Genomic DNA, 10110 nt, shown 5'->3' with positions numbered 1-10110 from the left:
AGTCAATATCCCCTCCACGAGCCTCAGGTTCCTTCTTTGTCACATGAAACCAGTAATTGTCTCTACCTCGTGCTGACTGATTAGCATGACCATCTGTGACCTTGATAAGTCCCTTGCTTCCTCTGAGTCTCAATTCTCTTTCAGGGAAGGGGGAAGGGTTGATGATGCTAAATTCAATGATCTTTAAAGTTCCTTCAGAAGCTCTTAGTTCAGGATTAGGCCCCAAGGAGATACCTCTCAGTGCCCTGAACGCCCCACTGACAGAGAACGGCAAGCACACGGGACGTTTTCCAGCACCAGCTCTCTGCTCTAACAGATGGTTTGAAACTGCAGAGCCTCATCAAAGGGCTCGGAGAGGAAAGTGGTTCTCAGAGAATCATACTCCCCACCCCAGGGCCTTTGCACATGTTCATTCCTTTGCTGAGACCACTTGTTGTCTTCCACTTCTTACCAGTTAACTTCCACTTAGGTTTCAGGTTTTAGATCAAGTAACCTTCCTCAGGAAAGTTCAGACCCTCTGTTACAGGTTCTCCTTGTTCTTCGGATCTATTCCCATCTATGATCATACATCTATGCAGGTGACGTTAGATGTCACTTCCTCTAAGAGGCCTTCCTTTCAACCCTGTCAATGTCTAGTGCCCTCCTGCTGTGCTCCCAAGGCACCTGCACTTTGCGTTTCACCTTTCATCTTGGAATTCTTTGTATTTCATCTTTGAGGAGTGGATGAAATGTCATCTTGTCATGGAGGCACCGGATTGAGACAGGCTCCCCTGCCGCATGTTCCCCTAGAGCTTCTTACTCTCCTTTCACAAAATGCACTGCACCTGCCAAACTTGTCTTGACTTACTGAATGTCTGTCTTCTCTCACCAGAGCAGGAACTTCCTGAGGCAGGAACACACTTGTCCTCTGCACAGCTGTATCCCTAACATATAGAACAGTGCTTAGCACATTGAAAGAATTAGAGCAATATGCCTACCCTTTCCCCTCTGCAAACACACACACACACACGCACACACGCAGACCTGCTTGTATCCTCAGTGTCTATGACAGTGCCTGGGACAAGGTAAAATTCTCAGTGAGCACTTGTTGAATGAATGATTCTCCTTGATTGGATTAGAAGCTCTGGGAGCCAGGGATCGTGTCTTCAATGATGTTGTTTTCCATCTCCTTGCGAAAATGGGATCAAATGAGATCCCCAGAGAAATGTCCCTGTTATAGGATCAGATCTCCTGGCTTCCACTCCACGCAGACACATCAGGGCCTCCATTTCCTCACTTCTCAACTGTTTACAACCCGCCCCATTCTCCCATCTGGTCCCAACCTTTCTTTCCAATCTTCATTTCCACAATCTCCCCTCAACCTTGGGTCTCAGCCATGGGGCCCCTCCCATGGTTCCCTGAAGCCCCCTGGTTTTCTCCATTGTCCAATAGCTACCATGGAGAGCCTCATGAGAGAAAAGATGCACAAGTTCAATGGCATAGGGGGAAACTTCATTGAAACAGTGATATTTGACACTGGCCTTGAAGGGTAACTAGCTAGCTAGCCAGGCTGAGACTGTGAGGGGTGGAGTAGAAAAGAGCAAGGGAGGAAAGGTATTTCAGGCAGAGAGAACGGTCAGCAAAAGCTCACGGCAGAACCAGCTGAAATGCCCGGCAATGTGGCTACTCCCTTAAGGACACTGGGGTCCAGCATTATGAGGGTAGCAGAATGATTGGCAGGGGCTGGAAGAGAACCTGAACCTGGTAGCGTTTTAGAAAAAAGAAGTAGTGTTATCCGCAGCAATAGAAAAACTAAGATGTGACCTTTCCTTTTAAAGAGACCATTGTGTAACCGTCCGTGGGGCCTTGCCTTTCTTAGGCCTCAGTTTCCTGATCTACCAGATGAATGTTTTGGTTGAGGTGATCCCTCCAACTCTTTCCAGCTCTGAAGTCCTGTGACTGAAACTAAAGTCTTCTCTTGGCTTCTCATTCCTGTTTTGGGCCAGCCCCAGGACTTGTGACCAGATATGAGGTCAGTTTGCAGATTTCAAGACAAATGAGGGCTCAGTCCGTGCAGCTGGTGCCCATTTCCTGTGTCCAGGATTTTGCTCTTGTGCTTCGTGCGGCCGGCTGTCATCACGTCCATGGCGTCACCTGCTCTTACAGCCTTTCATCCTCAGGGCTCCTGGAGCATCCCTGGAACTTGGCCAGGGGGAAGGTGGCACAGCAGGTCAGGGAGGGTAGGGGGATCCTACAGAGAGCTGGCAGGGCATTGCGGACACCCTGATGGTCCTTGGCTCGATGGCCAGGCTCCCGTCTTTTTTTCCTATACCCACATATGTTCTTTGCAGCCAATAGATTTTGGAATGAGTCAGACCTGGCTTTGAATTCTCTTCTTGCCACTTACTAGCTGTAGGCATGTGGCCTAGTTTAGTTGTCTGTTTACTACTTATTTCATTTGTCCATTAGCTCAATTTGCTTGTCGATGCATCCACGCATACATTCTTCAATAAATGTTCATTGAATGCCTACTGTGTGTCCACTCAATGCAAGTGATGCAGTGGTCAACAAGCTGACTCTGTCACTGCCCTCATGACAGTGTGACAGGAGTATTGGCCTGTGTGTCCAACACAATAGCCACTAAACATCCATGGCCATAGAGCACTTGAAATCTGGTTACTAAGATTAAGGAACTGAATTTTTAATTTTATTTACTTTTTATTAATTTAAACTTAAAAGCACATACTTGGTTCACTTTTAAGTATGTTTGATATAACTCAGGAATGTGAAGCTACTTTTTCAAATGTAAATTTTGTGAAATCTAAACACAGCTCAAACATTGCTGATGAAAATTTAGCATTTGAATCAAGATGTGCTGGACATCTATAAGAACACATTGGATTTTAAAGTGTTAGTAAGGAAAAAAAGAATGGAAAGATATCCCACTAGTAAATGTTTAAATGTTGATTAATGCTGGAGAGGATAACATTTGTGATATATTGAGTTAAATAAAAGTATATTACCAAAATGAATTTCATCTGCTTCTTTTTACCTTTTTAATGTGGCTCCTGGAAATTTTACATCACGTATGCAGCTCACATGGTATTTCTCTTTTTTAAAAAACAAATTTTATTTATCTATTTATTTACTTTTGGGCTGCTTTGGGTCTTCGTTGGTGCACGTGGACTTTCACTACTTGCGATGAGTGGGGGGCTACTCTTTGATGCGGTGCGCCGGCTTCTCATTGCAGTGGCTTCTCTGGTTGCGGAGCACGGGCTCTAGGTGCACAGGCTCAGTAGTTGTGGCACACAGGCTCAGTAGTTGTGGCATGCAGGCTCAGTAGTTGTGGCACACAGGCTCAGTAGTTGTGGCACACAGGCTCAGTAGTTGTGACTTGCGGGCTCTAGAGCGCAGGCTCAGTAGCTGTGGCGCACAGGCTTAGTTGCTCCGTGGCATGTGGGATCTTCCCGGACCAGGGCTCGAACCCGTGTCCCCTGCATTGGCAGGTGGATTCTTAACCACCGTGCCACCCAGGAAGCCTTCACATGGTGTTTCTATTGGACAGTGCTGTGTTAGGCAATTAAGCAATGTGACATAAACTGACAAGATTGTGGTGAGCATTAAATGAGATGCATCTAAAGTGCTTAGTTCAGGGTAAGTACTCAGTCAATATTAGCTACTTCTGAACATCAGACATTGGGCAGTACCCCCACATCACTGCTTTCCCTCATCTTGACACTGGTGCCTTCTTGGGGCCAAGATCTGGTTCCCCTGGTGGAGGGTGACTTTTTTCAGGAGTCTTTTGGGCCTTTCCTGCAAACAGAGTCTTCCAGATCCCACCTCTCAGCCCTTCAGACACTCTAAGACGTACCTGTTACACCAAGGCCCCACTTGATGCCCTCGCTGTCTTCCGTCTTCCTCCCCAGGAGTGCACACTCTCTGCCTTACCTCTAAATCTAACCCACTCTCCAGAACTTTCCAAGTCACTTTCGGATCTCACAGATTGATAAAATTCCCCACAATTCTGCGGGCCCAATACAGGATTACTTTTTTTTTTTTGGCTAAATAAGGTCTTTAAAAATTATTGTCTTCTATCACCTTATTTCATAAAAGAAAGAACACTTCTAAAACTGAGATCTTTTTTGGGTAGAATTTGACAAGCTAATTCCAGAATTTATATGGAAATGCCAGGGACTCAGAAAAGCCAAAACAATCTTGAAAAAGAAGAACAAAGTTGAAGGACTCATACTCCTCCATTTCAAAACTTACTACAAAACCACAGTAATCAAGACTGTATGGTACTGGCAGGAGGACAGGCATATAGGTCAATGGAAGAAAACTGAGAGCCCAGAGATAAACCCTTACATTTATGGTCAACTGATTTTGATGAGGACACTGAGACAATATGGACATAATAGTCTTTTCAGCAAATGGTGCTGGTATAATTGGATACACAATGCAAAAGAATGAATTTGGCCCCTTATATATCATCATATATGAAACAGCTCAACATGAACCACAGACCTAAATTAAAGGGCTATAAACTCTTAGAATATACAGGTGTGAATCTTTGCAACTCCGGATTAGGCAATGATTTACTAGATATAACACCTAAAGCATAAGCAATAAAAGAAAAAACTGATAAATTGGAGATCAAAATTTAAAACTTTTGTGTTTTAAATGACACCATCAAACAAGTCAAAGGACAACTCACAAAATGGGAGAAAAATATTCGTAAATTGTATATCCGATAAGGGACTTTTATCCAGAATATATAAAGAACTCTTATAACTCAACAACATAAAGACAAACAATCTAATTCTAAAATGGGTAAAGGATCTGAATAGGCTTTTCTCCAAAAAAGATACACAAATGGTCAATAAGCATATGAAAAGGTGCTCAACATCCTTAGTCATTAGGGAAATGCAAATCAAAACTCCAGTGCCATACCATTCACACCTACTAGGTTGGCTATAATAGCAAGTGTTGGCAAGGATGTAGAGAAACTGGAAACTTTATACACCGCTGGTGGGAATGCAAAATGGCCGCTTTGGGAAACAGTTCGGCAGTTCTGCAAAACGCTAAGGATAGAGTTACCATATGACCCAGCCATTCTACCCAAGAGAAATGAAAACATATGTCAAAAAAGAAAACCCCACCCCATATACATATGTGCATAGAGGCATTATTCCTAATTCCTAAAAAAGTAGAAAAAGCCCAAATGTCCATCAACTGGTGAAGGGATAAACAAAGTGGGGTACACCCATACAATGGAATTTTATTTAGCCACAGAAAAGAATGAAGTACTAATACATGCTACCACATGAATGAACCTCAAAACCATTATGCTCAGTGAAAGAAGCCAGGAACAAAAGAACACATATGATTCCATTTATTTGAAATGTCCAGATTAAGCAAATCTATAGAGGCAGAAAATAGATTAGAGCTTGGCAGGGGCTGGAGGTGAGGCATGAGGATTGGGGAGTGACTACTAATGGGTATGCAATTTGGGGGTGGGGGTGATGAAAAGGTTCTAAAATTATATTAGGGCGATCGCTGTAAATAAACAAAAAGCCATCGATTTGTACACTTTAAATGGGTGAATTTTATGGCAATGTAAATTGCATCTCAATAAAGCCATTAAACATAAAAGTCAGCTCTAGGACAGATGGCATATTGGTTAAGAGGGCAGAGCTCTGTGTCCCAAGGGCCTCAGTGTGTCTCAGCTCTGCCCCTTTTCAGCTGTGGGACCGCAGAGAAATTAGTTGACTGTGCTGAGCCTCAGTTTTCTCAATTATATGAGGGGGCGTTGTGAGGATTAAGCAAAAACATCTGTGTAAAATGTCCAGGACACAGCCAGGGCTCGACAATCACCAGGCATTTTTGTTCTTAGATAGGTTTTCATCTCTGATTCAAGTACAGTCCTTTAAATGAAATAAAGTAAATTTTTTGAAAATCTCACTGGCTTATCCTTCTTTTTCTCATTTTGTAAAAACTAAGGAAAGCCTCTTTACCAGCTAGCACCTCCCCCAACCCCCCAGGCAGCAGCGTACTCACCCACAGCTGCATCCCTCTCTTTGAGAAGGAGACTGCCAGGGCTGGAAGATCTTTAGGGATCATTTACTCCAGTCCTTTCCAAACACGTTTTAGAAGTGGAATCAGTCTTCACAGGAAATTAAAACACGAATACCCATGATAGTAGCTAACGATTATCGAGCCTCTACCATAAGCCAAGTTCCATGTGAAGTATCTCATGTGCGTTATCTCTTTCAATAACCCTCAGGGTACTCAAGGCCTGTTAGTAAGTAGCTGAGTCCTCAACTCAAGAGCCTATTACTTTAATACAAAACACCTGTACTCTGAATGGGGGCCAGTTAAAAGGGGCCTGACCACAAGCCTTTGCCTCCTAGCTCAGATCCTAGAAGGGGTACTTAACAGCTCAGAGCCTCAGTTTCCTCATCTATAAAATATACATGCTCATGATACAAGTACCATGCAGGGTAACTGCAGTAAGCATTTTGCACACATTAGCACACGTAATCAACCAACATCGTGGGAGCGAGGGTTCAGTGTTTCTTTTCATTATTACTACACATACTTCCTCATGAAGAAACCCAGAGTGTGAAACAGGTTCAAGTAGGTGGTTCTGGTTGAAAAGAGTGAGGGCCCACTTCTATCCGTCCTATCTCCTGCTGCCCCTGCCCCCAAGGCAGCCCTAAAAACCTCTCTCTGGGACTGGAGGGCTCCTTGAAGCATAGTTTGAAACTATGCTTCTTACCACGTCCTCGTTAATTGCATAGATGAGACACCTGAGGTCCAGGGAGGGCGGGCTACCCACCCAAGTTCACACGGTCCCTTGGGGCAGAGATAGGACTACAACCCTGGCTCCCTGGCTCCCGACCCAGTTGTTGCTGAGGCAATTGGGGTCCCCAGGTCTCCCTGCTGCCTCAGAGGAGGTTGTGTGGCTGCCAGAACTCCCAGGTTGAGCTCCGTGCCCTCACCCAGTCTCAGGGATAATCCTTTAAAGAATTAAGTGCCGCAACGACGGGGCTGCGACAGAGGTTTTGTTACCTTTTGGGAACCGACTAGCATCTTGCAGGGTCTCATCTACTGTCAGTTGCGTACGCAGAGAGAAACCCTCTCCCTTTTCACATCTCCATCAGAATTTCCTCCCAACTACCTTCCCCTATCAATTCACGGCACCCCCTCTCCCCCGACCCCACCGCCACCTCCTCTCCTGGCGCTTCCAGCTGGCACAGCAAATGGCACCAAACAAGCAAAAACCAGAGCAAAACCCCAAGCAATAAATAGTCTCAAGCTACCTTCCAGCGTACGGCTCTCCTGTTCCGAGTGGAGGAAGGAGTTGTCTTGGAGGAAGCACAGAACAAGGCCTGGCTGCCGCTTTTCCTTCCGCCTGGAATGCTCCTCTCTGACCTTGTGTGGCTGGCTTCTCATCACTCTGGGTCCCCTCAGGGGTCATCTGTTCAGAGCGGCCTTTGCCGGCCACCCCACTGGCGTGATACCCAGCCACTCTGGCCCTTCCTCTGCTTTATTTTCTTGAGAGCTCACAGTTAGCTCCCATCATCCAATTGATTGATTTGCTGATGTGTTAATTCTGTCTTCTCCCGCAGTGGAAGCTCCGGCAGGCAGGAAACGTGTCTATCTCTCTCACTTACTGCAGGCCCAGCACCTAGAGCAGTGATTGGCATCTGGTAGGGGCTCCACAATACGTGTTAAGTGAAGGACAGGAGGAAGGAATGGGAGAGCAAAGGGCAAAGAAGTGGGAGTTGGGAAAGGATTCTAGTTCCACGTCCATCACTAACTTGTAGTGGGACCTTGGGCAAGTTTCCTAGCCTCTCTGGTTAACCTCCTTTTCTTCAATTGCCAAATCAAAGAATTAGAGTTAGCATCTCTTTCAGCTGTGTGCTCACATCTCTCTATAATGATTTTCACACTGAAGTACAGTCTTGTCTCTAGACATCTGTCTCACCCACTAAGCTCTATGTTCCTTGGGGGCAGGGACCAAGTTTTAGTTTCCAGTCTAACCTAGCACAGTACTAAACATACAGGGGAGCTAACAGTGTTGGGTGAGTGGATGGATAGATGGATGGATGGATGGAAGGCTCTCCGAAGTTCCTGTCAGGCCTAGAGACTTAGGGTTCTAGGGTTCCTGTAAGCATGGGCAGTTAAAAGAGGAAGTAGGTATCCAGGTCTTTGTCTCCTTTGGTGTCTTAGCTTGGATGTCCTCCCCAGAATCTTCCCAAATCCATTTCTGGGGGTTCAGGCTGTTCCTCCTCTCCCAAGCCCTAAGGCAGAGAACTATCTGCCCCACCGGAGGTAAGACTGTGGAAGGAGTGGTACAAAGGTGGCATATGACACTGTCTCATTAAAGAGTACAGACAGGGCAAATTATCTCATTATCCAAACAGCACAGGCTGTAAAGGTGATACAGCAACAATCCCGTGGACTGGGGGGACCTAGAGCACAGGCTGGCACACTTTTTCTGCAAAGAGCTGGACAGTAAATATTGATATTTTAGGCTCTGTGGGCCATACCATCTCTGATGTAACTCCTCAACTCTGCCATTGTATCATGAGAGCAGCCATAGACGGTACCTAAATGAGTGAGCACGGCTGTGTTCCCATAAAACTAGGTATGGACACTGAGATTTGAATTTCTTTTAATTTTCACGTATCACAAAATATTATGCTTGATTTGATTTTTTTCAATTATTTACAAATCTAACACCCATTCTTAGCTTGCGGGCAGTGCAATGGGCTGCACCGGCCCATGGGCCATAGTTTACTTGCCCTTGACCTAGAAGGGAGAGGACAGTGTTAGGTGGCCTATCTGGGGGGCTTTCTGGAGGAGGGACCTAGAAGCCAGGGAAGGAGTTGGATAGGAGAGCAGTGGCGGTTCAAATCCAAGGTGAGCTAGCAGGGCACACACTCAAATGCTAGCAGAGGCCAGGGAGACCTAGGGGATGAGTGAGGCAAGCCGGGAGGGACTAGGGGAACTCACATACTTAAAATCTACGGCATCTGCTGCCAACATGCCCATTTTTCAGATCAACCAAAATTTCAAGAGAAGCCTGGATTTAAAACAACTCATTGATAAAAATGAAAAAAACCTAGAGTCGGTTAAAAAGAATGTGAGGAGGGGTGACTGTGGCTCAGGAACCATTAGTTTGTGACTCTCAGCTTTGGATGTTTATGGAGATCATTCAAACTGGAGTGAGGGGGAAAGCTTCTTAACCTGGGAGTGTGCCTCCAAGGAGAGGGGACTGAAGTCCACTGGATAAACAAGGCCTATACTCCTGAAGAGTCCATTTTCCTGAAACATTCTGGAGGAAATCACTGTTAAAGTGCAAACGTATTTGGATAGATTGCAAAAATTACATGTTGTTTCTTTTTTCTAAATTAAAACATTTTTTAAAAATTGGCATTACATACAATAAAGTTCACTTATCTTAATAAGTACAGCTCAGTGAATTCGTTTTGCCTGTTCCTGAACTTCATGTACACGGAGTCATATAGCATATGCTGCTTGGGGTCTGCCTTGCCTATCTCAGTGTGTTGTCTGAGATTCATCCACGTTACTACGTGTAGCAGTGGTCTGCTATTTTTTTGTGCTCATGTACTATGGCTTAGTTTACTGATTTTACTGTTACTGGACATTTGGCTTGTTTCCAGTTTCTGGATTCTAGGAATGACATCGCTATGACCGTCCCTGTGTGTGTCTCTTTGTGGACATAAGCACTCACTTCCCTGGGGTATGTGCCCAAAGTGGACTTCCTGGCAGTCTGGCTGATGCGTGTCTCAAAGGAAAGACGTGTTTGCTGTGAGTGATTTCAGATTCTGCTCCCATGCCCTCAGGGGCCCAAGCCCTCTCTCCTTTGCAGTTACGTGCCCCCACTGGAAAAGTTGAGAACAAACATGGGGGCAAGAGCATGGAATGAAGAGCCAGAAGACAGAGGTCAACAGATGGTACCATTATTAGCATCCTTTTGCACTGAGGCTCAGTCAGAGAAGTAGGCTGATTTGTCCGAGGTCAGGGAGATATTAAGGGGAGACCCTGGGTTTAAATCCAGATTCATCCAACTCCAGAGTCTTTTTTTTTTTTTTTTTTTTT

At 45.2% G+C, this 10110-nt stretch overlaps 1 protein-coding gene across 1 annotated transcript in view; it reads right to left on the bottom strand.

Annotated features, from left to right (window-relative positions):
- Positions 1–7378: 7378 nt before the first annotated feature.
- LOC112402869 (proton-coupled amino acid transporter 1) overlaps positions 7379–10110 on the bottom strand; it is a 162909-nt gene continuing 160177 nt past the window's right edge. Inside the window, exon 12 of the transcript XR_003003781.1 lies at positions 7379–7669. The gene's annotated coding sequence lies outside the window, so the exon portion shown is untranslated. The remainder of the gene's footprint in view (positions 7670–10110) is intronic.

Source organism: Neophocaena asiaeorientalis, unplaced genomic scaffold, assembly GCF_003031525.2.
Source record: "Neophocaena asiaeorientalis asiaeorientalis breed wild unplaced genomic scaffold, Neophocaena_asiaeorientalis_V1.1 scaffold548, whole genome shotgun sequence".
Classification (NCBI taxonomy): domain Eukaryota; kingdom Metazoa; phylum Chordata; class Mammalia; order Artiodactyla; family Phocoenidae; genus Neophocaena; species Neophocaena asiaeorientalis.
The sequence above is the reverse complement of the archived record's forward strand: the minus strand, read 5'-3'. Positions and strand labels throughout refer to the sequence as shown.